This window comes from Anser anser (genome assembly GCF_964211835.1).
Source record: "Anser anser genome assembly, chromosome: 9".
Classification (NCBI taxonomy): Eukaryota; Metazoa; Chordata; class Aves; order Anseriformes; family Anatidae; genus Anser; species Anser anser.
Genome location: NC_139729.1, coordinates 7,063,966 through 7,081,561, shown reverse-complemented (window position 1 = coordinate 7,081,561; position 17,596 = coordinate 7,063,966). Strand labels below are relative to the sequence as shown.

The 17,596-nt window shown below is 39.8% G+C and overlaps 1 long non-coding RNA gene across 5 annotated transcripts in view; it reads left to right on the top strand.

Annotated features, from left to right (window-relative positions):
- Positions 1 to 17,596, top strand: part of LOC310904196 — a 90,830-nt gene that overhangs the window by 28,463 nt on the left and 44,771 nt on the right. Inside the window, exon 2 of one of the 5 annotated variants that reach the window (XR_014588110.1) lies at positions 1,743 to 2,117. The exons of the other annotated variants lie outside the window; for them this stretch is intronic. This is a non-coding gene — a long non-coding RNA (uncharacterized lncRNA). The remainder of the gene's footprint in view (positions 1 to 1,742; positions 2,118 to 17,596) is intronic. 5 annotated transcript variants of the gene reach the window in all.

Below are 17,596 nucleotides of genomic sequence, written 5' to 3'. Positions count from 1 at the left end.
AGATAGGTAAGTTTTATAATAAAGACGTTCTTGTTTTCGAGGCTGAGCAGGCTCAGCCATGGCACAGAAATGGATTCAGACAAGCTGGCAGCAGATTGTTTTGGAGGTGGAAGAAAAGCCTTGTAGTATCCTGGCGATGCTTTGTGTACAAACAAATAATCGTGCTCTTCAGAGAATACATGCATCTGTCCGCTGTTTTAGCTCAGGCCCCTCTCCAGATTGAGATCCCAAGTGGAGCATTATTGTAACTTGAATCACTGTTTGCTCGCGGGTGCACGTTTCACACACTGTCCTGCTGTGGCCGGGAATGCGCGAGGCTTGCGTCACTGCCCAGATCGCGTTGTTATATAAGTGATATCCGAAGGAAAGGCTGTGGCAACAACATCCCCATCTCAGGGAAGATGTCTGTGAAAGACTGACTGTGACCTAGAAAAGATGCTGATAGGAGGAGCTGTTTATGGCGTCTTCCTTGATTTAGGGATCTGAATATGGGTAAAGTTCTACAAGAGTACAAAGCTTACAGGAGTACAGCAAAGGTGATGGGTCTTGTGTATCCACAGGTCAGCAGCACCTGGTCCTAATAATTCTGAGGAAAACAAACAAATCTACAGCTTCTAAGCCAAGGCAAGCCTTGATCTCTGAGTTTGAGTTCTTACAAAAATCAGTAAACCAGAGCTTTGCCCATGAGATAGATATGTTGATATCTGGCATTCAGAGCAAAATATTGTAGCAGTTTGCAACTCAGTGACAAAATTGGTCTGAGGAAGAGGAGGAGAAAAAAAAAAAACATGCACAGCTTATCAAATCCTTCTGCTGAATTTATAAGTTTTCCCCTAAAATTTGAAACTTGGAAAATATTCAGGCTATTCTCATATGCCTGAGTTAAGACTTCAGTTTGGAATTTGATTGTCTCAGGCCCCTTTCAGAGAGACAAATTATTCCATAACTTAGGAAACATGGGTGCATCAAGCTCTTAATAACTAGGCAATGATGTGGTTCTGTACAGATACTTATTTTAGTTGAGAGTTTGCATTGATTTGGGGGTATGGTATTCAGAATCTCTCATGGCAGTGCCTGCATTGCCTCCCCTGCCCATCAAGATAGCGCACTTTGTTCCATGTTGGTTAAGATTTGCCCTTCCTTGGGTGTTTTCAGTTTGAAATGAATTGTGAAAAAGGAACACAGTTAACTGAACAAGGATTTTATTATCTGCTTTTATCTACTGAAGGAAAATTTACATTAGATTTATCCAGGTACCCTATCCTCCTTCTGACTACCAGCATCACTTGCTCCTTGCTCCTTTCTTAATGAAATTCTACTCATTAATTCTGTCATCCTTGCTTCTAATAACAATAATAGGTTATTTTGCTTGCAAGCAGTTCCAGACTAATAATTCGAAGAGACTTGTGCCTTAACCCATCTTGTATATCCATGACTCCACCTCTGCGGCTCACTTCACCATTGGCCTTTTTCAAGTCTCAACATAGCTTGTTAGTGTCCTCTGATAATGCGATATGAAGCCTATGAATTGTGAGGACTATTCAAAACTTTTCTCAGCTAAAACTGTCTGCAGATTTAGCAACAGTTGAACATCCCGTGGGTCACACCAGTCCCGGGCAGACAAATGCCAGAGGTTCTGTGCATACTGTTTTGAGACATAAAACACAGATCTTCTAATACGAAGTGAACAAACATCTTTCTTGCTTTTTCTTTCTGTTGTTTGAAATTCCTTTTTGGCACAGTGCATACATACTTCTTTTGGCCGCATAGCAATGCAGCTGAAAAAATTGTCACAGAGTTCAACAAAGGGAAAGTGAGAGCCAGGGCTGAGTCATTGCCTGCATGAGAGCTGGGAGGAGAAGGAATTGGACTGTACTGACAAAGATTCAGAAAATGCTGAGGAAGAATCTATCCCAGAGGACGCTGGCAAGCTATCAAGAAACAGAACAAGAAACAAAATAAACCACAGCTCCACAAAGGGATGGAAACCACCCCCCACAAAGTCAGCCAAAGAACTTTCCATCACAACATCAGTCCTGCTCTCTCCCGCTTTCCCAAGATGAGGCAACCACCGCATTGAAACTCGGAGCAGATCCTTTAAAATATTGATCCAGCAGGTATTTAACGTTGGGCCGTTTGCATGAGCTGCGACACAGATGCTGTTCACACCGCAGGGGACCAGGGCTGGCAGTGCAACAAGCGAGCAGCCACCTCTGCAGCGAGGTTCCAGCCCCAGGGGACTATTTCTGCACACCCTGTCAGCTCTGGTGCTCAGGAGCCGGTCCATGGCTGTCAGTGGGATCTGTGTTAGTCAGAAAACAGGGCATGAGACCGTGAACTGTTCTGTCGTTCTTGTTTGTTTGTGTTTTAACCAAGAGCAGCCACAGGAAGAAATCTCAGCCAGCATTGCCTGTGGCAACCAGCCGGTCTGCTCGAGGTAGTGCACCTGAGAGGGTTAACTGGGGCAGGCCCTTGCTCCCTACTGTTCTTTTAAAATCCTATTACATCACCTCTCTTAAAATGAGAGGGTAGTAAACATCTTTACTGCCACTTCATTTTCAGAGCCAGTTGACTATAGCTATGCTATATCTCAAGGCATCTGCATGCCTTGTAACCAACAGAAAGGGATACTCTGCAGCCTTGAGAAATCTGTAACTTTATTCCTGTAACTTCTTCCATAAATTTTCAAGATGGGGTGGCCTTTGGGCCTCCTGCTGTCCTTGTAAGTATTTGTGCTAAAGGTACCTCTTCGTGTCTACACACAGAGACGTGTGATCACACTTAATTAGCTCCTTGTCTCAAATGGTAGGGACCATGTCAGTGTCTTCAGAGGAAGACACAATAAATTCTCTAGTACATGGCTTTAATACGGTTTTATTTATTGAGCAAGTTCCTTTCTTGTCTGTTACTTTTTTGCACAAAATTTACATTACTTTTAAAAAGACAGAACTCTTTTTATACTTTAGGCTATGTATTTCAAATTGCATGCATGGAATTCAGGTTCATAAACTCATTGATAATTGTCTTGTTTTTACGTCCTTTTCACATTCGTGTATGCTGTAACGCATACCACTAGGCTATTCTTGGCTATGTCGGTAAATAACTGATAAAACTGAGCTCCACTCTATCATACCCAGGACAACTAAGATTAAAAATCAATGGAGATATTAGGAGTCAGGACTTGACAGGATTAGGAGGAATTTCCTTTCTCATAATTATGTACTTCTGGATCAATGCCTGAGAGTCATGTGGAAGACTTTGACCTCAAATATCAGTGAATTTAATCCTGGTTTCTATTTTATTTATGGTTACTGCTCAGCTGGGGTTGAATTTCTCTTTTCTAATGGATGCATTTTTGGTTCAAGCAGAACAAGAGCAATGTATTAGCAAAGCACATCAATTTTTATATTTATGCTTCAGGGTGTCTTTAACAAAATAAAGCTTTGAAAAATATTCCTTTATTGGAGTCCAGTGTCAGTCTGCTAGATTGAATGTTCCTTTGATTATTATTTTCTCCCCCCTTCCTGGTGATTTTTCCCTCAAGGATTATTGCATTCAATTATATATGGCGGTAACTGTTCATTAGCAGCTCCACTAGAGTTGCTTCTTGAGCTGCACCAAGCCAAGCTCATGTATTTTCAGGACAGGGGTCAGAACATCCTCTCCCCTGTGTGCTCCAGAACGAGTTGTTCCAAGAAACGATTCTCTAAAGGTCAAACTTTCTGACATAAGACGAGTTTAGAAGCAAGCAGTGGAAATCCTACATTATAATCTTACTAGGTTTTTGTTGTTCCTTTTATCTCCCTGCCTGTTGCACTCAATCATGTTCCTTGTAGAGACCACTGGCATGTCACTCTTGGAGGGCTTTGAGGTTTTCTGAAAACTAAATCTATAGATTTCATTGTAGGGTCCTGGCTGCACAAAATTCTGACAAGATTCCCCGAATCTTTGAAGTGTTCCTTATCTCTGTAATCTTCATTATTGTTTCAGCTTCCAAAGAGCAGTTTCACAAAGGATAACTACAGCTGAGTGAACAGAAGGGTTCTCTAGTCAGTACGGGGAAAGAGAAGTTTCTTGAGAAAGAAGCTGCATGGTTGAGATGGATTCCTCTAGAAAAGGTGCCTTGTCTCTCTTTTGGATGTAGAGATATTTATTTGAAGGGATTCAGATCATTGTAGAAATGCTCTTCTTTGTTACAGTCAGGTTGTGGTTCTTTATGTAATAGTCATCCTGTGGATCTGACATTTCACAATGTCTTAAGAGCCCCAAAATATTTTTGCTCCAGCCTCTCCTTTATGGATATCTCAGAGCCATAAGGGAACGTTTTGGGGGTCTCTCAGGAGAGGCAAGGATCCAGAACACTGGAAAAGGACAAGCACGAAAATCTACTTCAAGTACAAGATAAAAAGAAATAGGATGAATTGTCAATTACATAATTTGGATGCCACATTAGAAGGTACAGGTTCTAACACTAGTGAGAAACTCAGTAAGTTCCTTGAGGCTGCATGTGTCAATATTCAGAATTATAATGGACGTAATTGTACTTCGTAGCCTCTCAGTTGCATGCTGAGAACTGAGCATTTGTGAGATGTTTTCCCAGGTACAGGCTAGTGGATAGTAACTATACTTAATTCCATTACAGTAATTCTCATGATTACATCTTTTAGTGCATCTAAATGATAAAACGTGATCTAATTGCCAAACAAAACAGAAACTGCAACTTCCAAGTCATTTAAGTCAATAGTATGCTGTCCTGGGTACATGAATTTTACTGTTTTTGTTTTTGATTTGGAAGATTAAACTCCCCCTGTCCCATTAAGGCTATCTGACAGTTGTTTTGAATTCTGGGGCACCACATTCATATGCTCCCTGCAAGACAGCTTGCTTAGTGAGTAGTGAGCTCCACTTTCCAAAAACTGCACTGAATTACTGTCTTACAGATATATCTAAAATCACCACCAATCTGAAAACACTTTTGCCCATAATAACAATCCTGTTCCTGAAGGAGCTGATGTTGTCTCTGGTGAGCTTAGGTTGAGCGTCTGCCGCTTTGTGCTCCTGTGGTCCCCTGGTGCTACTGGCTCTAGCTCTGAATAGCATCATCCAAATTAAATAAAGTGGGAAGACAGAGCTGGATTTCTCAGCATGCAGTTTGTTCAGCCCTTCCCTGCGCTGTTAAAGGAGGGGGGAACAACAACTGAGGAGCAGTCAGTGATGGCCCTGGAAAGTGCCAATGCATCCGAAGAGCTAGTAAGGAAAAAGGGAATTTGCTCATAATGATGTGCTGAGCCATGAGCTCTCACCTGAGTACTGGCTGGCAGATCTGTTCACAATAACACAGACACTGGTTCTGTGCTTATTACTGGGACAAGATCATCCTTTAGTGCAAGCTCTTTGCCGTAGTGTTGGTATCTAGAATAATAATTAGCTAGATTTTGAGAGATGTTTTGTGACCTTCCCTGTAAATTTTATTTTGCAAGTTATTGTCACCCAGGCTGCGAGCCCCAAGCAGTAATTTTGAGCCCTGTCTCATTCTGGCTTCTGTGGGTGTGAGTGAGTGCACTGGCGTTCACAGGGTGATAAGGGGGATAAGCAGAGTCATGAGATTTCCAGAACTGCACATTGCAAGTCTGAGAGCTGGTCCAGTTCTGACCTGCAGCTCTCTGATGTGAGTTTTGTGGTTGTTTGATCTGTCCTTATCCACTGGCATATTTGAATGATCCTTTCAATTAGCTTTATTAAGTTTAATATTCAACAGAATTTTCCCCAAAACGGAATAATACCAAACTCTCTGGCAAGGGAAAAAGAGCTCTCTCTGGAGGATTAATGGTGAAGGGAATGGGTCTGAGTGTCCCAGTATGAACAGTGTCCATCCACACTCCGAGCACCCCGAGCAGTTGCTCTGCTAGCCTAGCACTTCTCCAGGTTGGTTGTGTTGGATTAAAAAACTTAGGGGACGTTGGAAGCAGGAGCTAATGGGCTGTCCATGTTTTTATCTCCGTGTCAAGCCTTTTATCTTTAGTTTCACAATGATTTGATTTCCCATCTGTGCAGCACAGAGACGTAGGCAAGCTGGCAGGAGCCTGGGCTCATTCCCAGTACAAGATAGGCTTCCACGGTAATTGGCTTTTTACAATTGCTAAATGCTTTGGTTTTGATGAATCAGCATTTTCCTATGGAAAAACATTCCTTTGGAGAATTTCCAGTCAGAAAGAAACCAAATTTCAACATACTGCAAAATCCCTCCAGAACAGGATTTATTGTGCAGCTGTACCTATAAGTAACTTTACTCTTTCCTGCTTTCTTTGTATAGTAACAAAAAGAAACAAATGCAAATATTATTGCTATAGACATCCTCATCACAAATGCCTATTTTTGCCTCTGGAAAGATTATGCAGGGTATGGATATGTAAATACAGCACCTGGAAAGCAGGTAGAATTCTTCCAGGCTCCTGTGTGGTGAAATGGTGAATTTTCAGACCTTATTTAACAGTGGGGCAACAGCAGACGTCATGGAACATAAAATTAGATTAAATAATTCAGTATTTGTTTTGTAATGCCCTTGTAAAACAGACATAGCACATCTGAATGGAAATCATAAATTTAATCAGACGTTTGTGAACATGTGTTTATATTCAGCTCTGTTTGATTTTGACTTCTTGTTTCTTCTGGCCATCTATCCTGGACCAAAACACAGCTAAGGCTGTTGGAAGAAATATAACTATAAATCAGTGTGTATGTGAGCAATGCTCAGAGTGATAAATGCAGCCCTTCTCTCTTGCACCTCTGAGAACACAGTAGATGCGAAGCCAGACATCATTTGGGGCTTGTAATTGTGGGATGGCAGCTAGGTGCTTGTCATGGAAATTCACATCCTTCCTTTCACAAGTTGCTCGTTCTCTTAAAATGAGCTATTTCAAGTTTGATCACTTGTGCAATTGGTGTAGTCCCTTTCTCTTTATTGGATTACCCACTTAATGCTTTTGAAAACCTCTTCTTATACCACGTTTACACAGGTTCTTTTCCAGTCCGTGCCAGCTGCCTACCTAGAATTCAGTTAAACCGCAGCTAATCGTGTTGCCTTAGGGTGAGGCAGCGAGTTAAGGGTCACCCAGCAGAGTTGCACCAATGTGAACGCAGAATGCTTTTGCACTTTCTTAAGCAGCTGAAGTTGCTGCAAGACTGCTGAGTGCATCTTCCAGAGGTATGAGAAGACTTCATTCCCTCTCCAGCCAGCAGTCCCTTGAGACGAGATGTTTGTGGCATGTAAGACTTTATCCCTTCGCACGCTTAGAATAGCTAGTGGCTAAATGCTGTTTTATCCCTGCATATCCCTCCTGCTGGGCCTGCCCTGTCATTTATGCTGATGTGGAGACAGAAGGGGAAAACTCAAGTTAATTGTAGTGGGATCAGCAATGTGTCCAAAATGAGCAGTAGCAACAGCAAGATAAAATCCCTTTATTTAATATGCCCCAAAAGGGGGGATGGAAAAAAATATTGCATTATACCTTTTATGGTTCTGAGCTGTGGTAGACAATTACAAACATACCACAGCTACTTGAAATTGTTTGAAGAAGCTGTTTGTTATGCTGCACATAGATCTGGAAAAAAAAGCCACAGGGAACTGTGAAATTTAATTAGTCTTACTTTAATTGGAAGTAAATCTGAGGCATTCATTTCTGATCAGAGCTACCCAAAGTCCAAGCATGCTTAGATTCAGAACGAAGATTCATATATTTCTTTAACTGGAAGGACATTACTTAGAAAATTATATGCTGGGAGAGCTGAAACTGACTTGTAGTGTGGAGTTCATCAAAGAAGCAGACTCAGCTCTGTTTAGTCCTGAGCCTGAAAGTCATCTGAAAGTGGAATACGTGACCCTTAGGTGTCGTCTTTAGATTTCTTTAGCCATGCAGTCAATAAAATCTACTAGTAAGCAATGTACTAAAGGTATAGGAAAAGGCTGTGAATGTGAAGCCAAGGGAGTAAGAGAAGAACGTAGGGTCATAAAAACCTGGGCTTTCTCTTCAGCTAGATCTGTGGATATCTGATGTCTGAAAGTGCAACTGTTGAAAGGAGCTGTTCCAGTGTGCTGTACTCAACACTCTTTAAAAACACATCAAGTATTTTTGACTTCTTTTTTTCTTTGGGAGCAGAAGAAACCCAATATTACTTGAAATTTTCCAGGGACAGGACTGAGTTTATTTTTCTGCTACTTGAAGAAAAGGTTCCTTTTCAGTCTCTTTAAGAACATCTTGAGCTGGTCTGTGTGATGCAAGGGTCTTACAAAACCCTCTGATGCAGGGAAGGCCAGTGTGTTACAGGAATGAAGCTTTCCAATGAAGTCTTTGGCTTGGAAAATAGATTTAGCATATCCGCTAGGGGCTGTGTAATTTGTAGGACATGTTTTAGTATCCTATAGTGGCATGAGGCATAACACAGCTGGAAGCACACCACTAACCTCTTCTGTAGAGCTTAAAAACGTGGCAGACTTCTTAAAGTGAATACTTTGTAATAAATGGATGTAGTCAGTCAGCTTAATTCTGCATGAATATAGACATTCCTAAAATTAAGCTGCCTAAAGAATCCAAGTCAGGTTCTTTTGATTTTCTGCAGACTGTGAAAACTGCAGGTAGCCCTCCTTTAGGTTAGTATCGTTTCCTGGCACCTGAAAGGAGCCACATTCACCCTATACAAGCAATTGGTCAAATTGCTTTTCTGCAATAACTTTCAGTAAATTTACATTTTGGTTTTATCCAGTTTCAATTAAACTTTGGCTCATGTTTTGAATGCAGCTGTTTTTATATAAAGCTTCAATGAATGCATTGAACCTGAGTCAGTTGAGTTGCTCTCAGATGATTTAATGCTGACATCTGCTGTTATCAGGATCACAACTTGTAACCAGCCACCAAAGTCTTCCTATATTCCAGAAAAATTATACTTTGTGGTGGTGGTGGGGAATTAAGTTTATGTTTGGATAGTAGATATCTAAGTAGGGGAGAGTGTTGTTTTTTCCTTCTTTCATACATACATACATATATATGAATACATATATAGGTGTGTCTTTTATACATACAAACATTAAATAACTATTTTTAGAAAGTGTCTTGGTTTCTGAAGCTAATTAAGCAGTTTATTAATAATAGAAAAGGCTTAAAGTAATCCAGCTATTCTAGCAATGCACGCAGAAGGTTTGGAAATTTCTCTACAATTTATTCTTTTTCTGTGGAAAAACAAGCCTTATGAACAAGCTCCTGCATCCAGCACTATTCCAGGCCAAACTATTCTGAATTTGGCCCAAAATCAGCTGTCTTTTTTTTGCTTCAGATCAGAATGGGTAAAGAATGAGCTTTGAATAGTAGCTAGAACTTCTCAGCTGTTTGCGACTGCTTCGGTTTTATGCTTAAATTGCTGATGATCAAAACCATTGGTGATTGCTCTTCCATGAGGCTGTTCAAAGTCACAGTGTCGCTGTGTGTGAAATGAGCTGGTCCACAGAGCAGCAAAAAATAATCATAGCCTTAATTCTCTGTTCTGTCCCTGATGCAATGGAAAAAACTAAGGCGAAGGTGAACGTCCTTTTAATACATTTTGCCTGGTTTTAATAATAGATTTGCATTTATAAAGTTAGTTTTCACTAAGAGTATTGACCTACGACCCAAGAAAAGCTATCTGGGTACACAAAGGGTGGTTCTGTAAGTGGAATGCAAATTCTGCTTACAGTGACGATTCATCCTCATCTCGAACACTGTATCATATTAGCAAAACATTTATAGTGTGAGAGATGCATGAGTCAAAGTATTATACTAATGGTTTAAACTGAAGGCATGCCAGAATTTTTCCGTGGTATTCTCTGACATATATATGGCAGAGTGAACAACTAAGGAGGTTTTGGTGTTGTAAATCAAACTCTTGCTCAACCCACCTTCAGTATTCAGGAGAAAGTTTACACAGCTGCCTCTCAGCAGCTGCTAATAATAAATTATATTTCTACCTTCTGTATGTCTGATAATGAGTTCTTAACTCTGAGCTGCTTTTTTTTTTTAATATAAAATAAGCAACTTTTTGAAAATCTTGGAATATGTAGCCTTGCATGAGATTCATTATATTTTGGCCTGTTTCAACTGGGGAGAGATCTTTGGGGGGGGGGGGGGAATCTGCACAGAGGGAAAACTATTCAACCAGCCAAGGAAAATTGCAGATTAAAAAAAAAAAAAAAAAAAAAAAGTCATCTGATTCTTCCACAGCATTGTAAAAGTTGTCACTTAATTGTTTCTAGTTTCCAAAAGGGTCATAACAAAAAGTTTTTATCTTATATCAAGTAAAAATTTTATCATTTCATATTCAAGTACATATTTGCAAAATACATTGTTCACATGAGAACCAGTGTTGCTTTCAACTGCAATGCGGAACTCAACCCTTTTTAAGGTTTTAAAGAATCATTGTCACTTCCATGAATTCAATTCTGTTTGTTGTTTAATCTTGTGTAACATGCAAGTAAATTAATTCATGGCAATCTATAATGTTTTTTGTTTGTGTCTATATTTAGCCTGCTTTACTTGTTAAGGGTGATTGTGATTCCTTCAGCTACTGGCAAGAAGGCAGATTCCTATGTGCTTTTCACAATGTGCTGAAACACTGAAAAGCAGAAAGAAAATCGAATGGTCAGGCTGAAACTGCCCAGGTGCTAACATTTCCACAATGAAGACCACTTACTGTCTTCTGCTCTTCGTTACTGCAAGGATAGAAATCTTGTCCAAACAAAATTTGATGTTGCATCACCCAACCCATGCACAAAGTCTGAAGGCAGCCTTGAAATGAAAATTGGCCTGGTTTTGACTATTTTAAACTTTTTTGGGGTAGAAAAGCCTGGTTTCTTTGGAAGATCACATCTACAAAGTCTCAAGTGAAATAAAACCCAAACCCACAGCTGTTGTCACCCAAGTTAAGCAGAAAAACTGGGAAAAAAAATCTGAAAACAAGTTTAAAGGCCGAAATGTCATTGTGGCAGCCTGTGAATTGCAGCTGAAGTTCTTCCTGTCCCAGTTTTGTCTCCATGGCCAATTGCCTTTGGGTTGTCTATCCCAGAATGGATCCTACTTGAGAGATTTGGGGTTCAGGAGTAGGGTCTGTGCAATGTAAGGGAGGTAGAGCTCTGGAGCCATCCCTCAGTGACCTAAGGATGCTTGTCGGACTGCAGGTGCTAAATACAAAGGTCTGTATTCCTGAATATGTGGAACTTTTCATAAACTCCAGAAATTTGTATCTGTTTCAGCAGCGAGCTAAAAAACAGGGGGAACCTAGACCCTTTTTATCCTTTAAGGAGCAAGTAGTGGTGGTTACCAAGTTCTTGCTGCCATGTTAAAAGTCGCCTGAATTTTGAGGCATCCCTTGGATGCTGGGCATTTCTTAGCAGGACTAGCTGTTGGCTGGTGAGAGTAACGCAGGGAGCACACAACCTGTAGTTTAGGTACCTTATCTCACACCTTCACTTGCTGCTTAACTATATGTAATTTTCCATGTCTCTCTTATTTTTGCTGTTTACCAAAAAATTTGGAGTTGATGCCATCTTCTAAAATTTTTCCACCATCTAAGCTGCTGCTGTACTTTGATAACATACTTTGATACATTTTTTCATGTTTCTTGTATGTTCATTTTGTTTCCTCCACTTCTGCCCTTTAATTCCTCCGTGTAATTTGAGGACTCATCTCTTCCAAACGTTTTTAGGGTTGTTTTCAGTTTTGTATCAATTTTCTCTTTCCTCTTATTAAAATGAGAGTTTGGTCTTGGCCCCTCTAAAGTCACTAAACTGCAGGAATTGTGCAGTTTGGTCGTGGTTATAGCTGGGCTGCTGTGGTATTTTCAGTAATTAAGTAATGAAATCACTTGACTGAAGGCTGTCCTCGCCAGAGCCGGATAAAATACTAAGTCACTCTTCTGTTGAGCTGGAACTAGAACAAGTTATTTGATCTGGTGAATGGAAACAGTTGATTCTGATCATTCTTGACCTCCAGAGCTTTGATTTAGTGATGTGTCATGTGCACATTGAGCATGCGTTTCTCCCATCAGCAACCAGATCAATTACTGCTGATTAAAATATAGTGTTGTCTTAGACTTGGCTGAATGTTGGCATGAGAGATTTAACAGTCTATAGTAAAATTGTTTATTTGCATGAATAAAAGGCTTTGCTTCCCTGTCTCTGTTCCTACAGAATGGACAACTGGGATAAGTACCTCATTGTAGCTGTTGGCTCATGACACTGGCTAATGGCCATGTGCCGCCTCTGTGTAACTCTGCCGGTAGGAACAAACAGCTAATCTCTTCTGTGGCAGCCAAAAATGGAATAGTCAGTATGGAGAAAGAAATGAAATTCTACACATTTTTTGTGTAAGTAAAGACAACTTGAGATAAAATCACATTGCACTGTTAGCCATGTTCATGTGCACATCTAGAAAGGGAACTGGGCCATCTGTCGTATGGTTCATGCTGAGGATTTGCATAACAGGACTTGCTTTAATAGTGGCTTCTTTTTGAAATTAGGTGCAAGTTGTCTACAGATGAAAAAAAGGGGTGTTTTTTGTTGTTGTTTTTGGTTTTTAGATACTCATTTTTGGAGAGATGGGGCAAGTTTCTTCAGTTCTCAAAACACTGTATAACTTTGTATAACACCCATTAGTTGAAAACGGACAACAAAGATCTTTAGAAGCTCTTGGGAGGGAGCTTTAGCAGTGACAGGATTAATTTCTGTGGGCAAAATACATACCAGAAACCAATTCATTCTCTAATTCATCCTACCACTTTTTTTGCAACAAATAAACTCTCCAGAGGTCAGTCCTTTTAAGTGCTTTCCTGGCTTTGTCAGGTTCAAGAGCCCAGCCTTGCAAACGGTGAAGCCTCAAGTCTATGTGCCGTTGAACCCTGTGCACTTACCAATACGAGTAAGTGTTGGTAGAAGGTCAGTGGAAGAGGGGTTTGAGCTGGCCTGTGGTTTGCTGGAGGAGCATGATTTTCTTGTCTGAGAGAGAAATCTCACTCTTTTTGTAGGCAAGTGTGCAGGAAAGCACAGTGCCCCAGGAATTATATAAAGGACACAGAGAAGAGACTCTCCCCCTTCCCAGGGGTAACCGGACAGACACCATCCTTTAGAAGGAAAAACAAGAGAAACTGATTAAGCAGCTTTGAGTTCAGCTCCATCACCAAATAGTCTGCTGAAGAGTCCATCAGTCTTCAGCAACTTAGTGATACAAAGCCACCTTTTGCTAGTGAATCTTTAGGGTATATGGAATGTGTTTGGTAGGGGTCAGAGTGTGTGATAAACAGACTTCAAATGTAGTTAAGGAGATCTGGTAACACACTGCTGAAGTATTCATTCAGAATTCAATTTCTCTTTCTACCCAGACCCAGCCTTACTAATTTCTCCTTGGGGATTTCACTAGCCAAGAATTCATATGAGCCTCTAATGAGAAACATTAGGCAGTCTTCACCGTGCTGTTGGGAACTTCCCAGCCTCCTGTGAGAACAGTGCCGTTTTCAGAGCAGGGGCATGTTTGTGCTCTTTTTGTTAAAAAAGGAAGCAGCATTTTTAATTGCACTTGGAGTCTGCTTTCCATTTCCCTCTTTTCTTTGAGTTGCATTAAAAACTTTTAAGGCCCTGTTTGCTGTTTCCTCTGCTGGAAATCACTCAGCAGATCATTGAAGATATGAAACTATTTCCCTGAGAAGATGTGGTTTTGTCTGAAGCTGCTTCACCATTTCTAAACCTTTCCCTGTCCTTAATTGTGGTCGTGAACCTGCCCGTGTTGAGAGATTATCAGTGCTGGCATTATTCTGGTTGTTGTTTTTTTTTTTTTCAACTGTGGTGTTTTTGTTTTTGTTCTCTCCGTTTTTGTTGCACCACTTCAGCTGCGTGACTTCTAGCATTGGGTTCAGAGCGAGTCCCGATATACTTTACTGGTTTGAATGAAACAGGCAATAATAAAAACATGACACAGACAAACCATTTTATCTAGACTTTACGTGGCAAGAGACACAGAAGACATATCCGAACTATTTCAAACTCAGGCATCAGTTCCTGCCAAGATATACTGAACAGTATCAGTCAGGGAGCAGAAATGGCTTTTTGTAGTGACTGTCTCATTCCATTATCACAGAAACTTTTAAATCTCCTCTAAAATTCCCCTTTGACTGAGGATACTGAGGAGATGGACAAATCTAGAGTTTGTCACCGTCATTCTGGTACAAAAGGAAGAGCAACAAAAAGAGGATAGAATGTAAATATGTGTAGGCTTACACAGGTAAATTACTTACATGTGAATAAATAAACACCTGAATTACTTACATTACTTATAGAATGTAAATGTGTGTAGGCTGGGTAAAGCTATTTTACCCTTCACTGATAGGTAATTATTGTGTTACGAAAGGTACCATTCCCTCCGATGAGAGGTACATTCTTATTATAACCCGCAAGCTTTGTATTTTTGTCAGTCAAATGAGGTTTTCATCATGGCAAAATACTGTTTTGTTGTTTATGGGGTAGATTTAACCTATGTCTTCTAGTAAGTGTACAAATACGTAAAAATGTATATTTTATATATAAATTTCCTTAATTTTATTGAGAATCTCATCTGACTAAGCTATTGTATTTACTATGGATAAAGATTTCAAATGACATCTTTCTTATCAATGGCAACGTTCTTATTAATATTTTAAAACTACATTAAAATTATTTTGCTTTGTCTTGATCATCTTGATCAAATATTCTGGTAACATCTCTCATCTGAAAACTTGTTCTCCCTAAATTTGTGCCTGGTGATTTGGTTTTGTCTTTGCTCTGCTATTAGTAGCAAACTATTGATGTCCAGCTTGTCTATTAGTAAGCTGTCTGCATACAAAGTTAGCTTTTTCTTTGTCAGGAGGAATGTTATTTAGGCCACCTCTGAACCCTCTCTCTGTCTCAGAGGATGATTTGACTAATCTTTTACATGTTGTTTTACACATGACTTCATAAACGCAGCTAAACCTGATGCAAGAGTATTGTGTATACAGTGCTGTAGACAGTATACACTGTATACGGTGCTGTATTTCTCCTACGTATTGCTTCACAAGTAGCTCGTCTTTGTTTCTGCTGCAATGCAGTTGGTTTTTCTCCAAGCAAAAGCTCCACTTCAGAAGCTGTGAGTTAAGCTGAATCCTGACTCAGTAAATTCTTGGAAATTCCTTCCTTGTCAGAGTGTTCTCTGCTTTGCTCTCTGACACAATAGTTTTTAAAGTGTTTTCAATGTGAAAGCACTGCAGCATCTCCTTCAAGTGCTTGGCAAACATCAAGAGCTGGGAATCCAGCTGCAGCCATGGGAGCTCTCACAGGAGTTTTCCATGAATTTAAACCCCAGATGATGCGAGATTGGCATCTGGATCCTCTGAAGTTGTGTGAATGATAAAGGTCTTTTCATTAGACATCATGTCAACTGTCTTCATCTTCTTTGCTGCTTGACTTTATAGATATGAAAACTCTGCTTCAAAAATTCTTTAAAGAGCTGAATAGTTTGGTATTTAACAGTAAAATAAAAATTATAATAATTTAAAAATCCAGTTTCATGTCTATGATAGCAGTAGTAGCTGATGTGCAAACTGCACTGCTGCTGTGACATTTCACTTCTGCTTTTGGTGGTCTTTGAGAAGATGCTTATGGTGAGGTGGTAACTTAACCAGTCATTCCAATGATCTGCATGCAGCTACTGCTGTTCCCATTGATTAAAGCTGGGGTTGTAGAGGCAAGTGCAACTGGAATTCTTTCTCAAGATTGCAGATAACGCGCTGATTTTTACACAGATCCTCTCAGTCAAGACTGCTTGCTTGTTTGCTTTCATCTTCTAGCCAAATCCAGTTATAATAATTATAACTTGCCTATTTAAAACTCTTCTGCTGTTCAATTAGTTGCTATATTTTCCTCATGCTTATTCTTAAAGCGCAACGCTGTGATTTCTTCAACAGCTGTCATGCTTCAGTGCAGACTGGTCTCTTTTGCTTAGTGAGGAGTGTGAGTGAGAATTTTCTTTTTCATACATGTTTTTTGTGGCAGCAATCACTTGCAAATTGCTTTAAGTTCTGTGGGGATAAAAGACAGTACATAAATCTCTGGTTATGATTATTATGACTATGCTAACAAGAGCTGGCTGAGGAACAATGAACTCAGTCTTGCAACAGCCTTTAAGGTTTTGAAATTCCCCATTGGAACAAGATCAAACCTTCCAGTGTCTGTGAAGCAGAGCTGTTGAGACATCCATTTTCGTGTTCCCAAGGTCTGGTCTTTCTTTATTTAGGATTTTTCTCTGTGACTTCAGCTGAGACCTCAGAAACCTACCCTACCTAAATGCAAGATATCTTCACTAAGACTTGCAATTTTGATAACATTCTATTGAATGAAAAAGGTTTAGCCAAAAGTGTTTTGATGGGCGGTAACGTTCATTTCCAGAGTTCCCATATGAGGAGAAAATAACATCATATATCCTTATGTTCTCCTTGGGTAAATATGAACGTACTGTATTTCTTCACTTTTAGTGCTTTTGAAACAGATTGTGTTTTTGAAACATCTCAAGTGGAGATGGAGTTAGTAAGCAGTTGATAAGAGTTTGCATTTTGGGTGTGTTCCTTACGACAGTCGGTACTGGGCCAGTCTGAAAGTTCTGCTCCCTTGGTTCTGTGCATCTTTCTTCAGTTGCTCATGTGACAGTTGAGTATGAGACATATCTTCAGTAACCAGAGAAAGCAGCTCCTTAAGTGGTACGGAAAGAGCCACCAAATTATGGCGATATGCTAAATATGTTGTGTTGTAATAGAATTATTAGGTGACCTCTGGAATAGTGGTGAGTAGATAATTCTTCTGAAAAATGAAATTCCTCACTGCAGCCCCTTAAAAAAAAAAAAAAGGACAATAAAACAGTAGTGAAAGATGCCAAATGTTTTTAAATAATTGGGGCTTTCAAATGTGTTAAGAAAGCAAAGTGTCTGCACAACTGTTACGCTGTCCACAGTGGGGACTTGAAGTGTGGTAAAAATACTGCCAGTGAGACTAGAAACATCAATGAATGCAATTCAGTTAGTTTGTAGGATTTGCAGATCGACTCCCCCCTGGGTTAATCACTCATCAGCCTCAAATCAAGTGAACGCTGGCCCCTGAAATGCACTATGAAAACAGTAACAAAAAAGAAAAATATATTAAACCAATCATTATAGGAAGGAAAATAAACATGCAAATATATCATCACAGATTGAGAAGCAGTCAACTACAAGGACATGTTTTTTGTTGTTTTTTATAGTTCCCACTGAACTAAAAAGGAATTAAAAAGTTACTGATGTTGAAATGAAATTTCAGCTTTCAAAAGAATGTGATTAGAATATTTGTTTATCTCCCTACCTCCAACATGCTGCTTCTCTTGGGGATACAACTATTGCAATCATACCAACAATTTTAATTTACGTGGGAAATGCATCTTCATTTTGCCATGCTTATAATTGCTAGAGGGAGATGAGTCCCGTTGTTAACAAGTACCTTTATGGGAAGCTTCACTTGATGGATTAGGGGGGAAAACACTTTAGT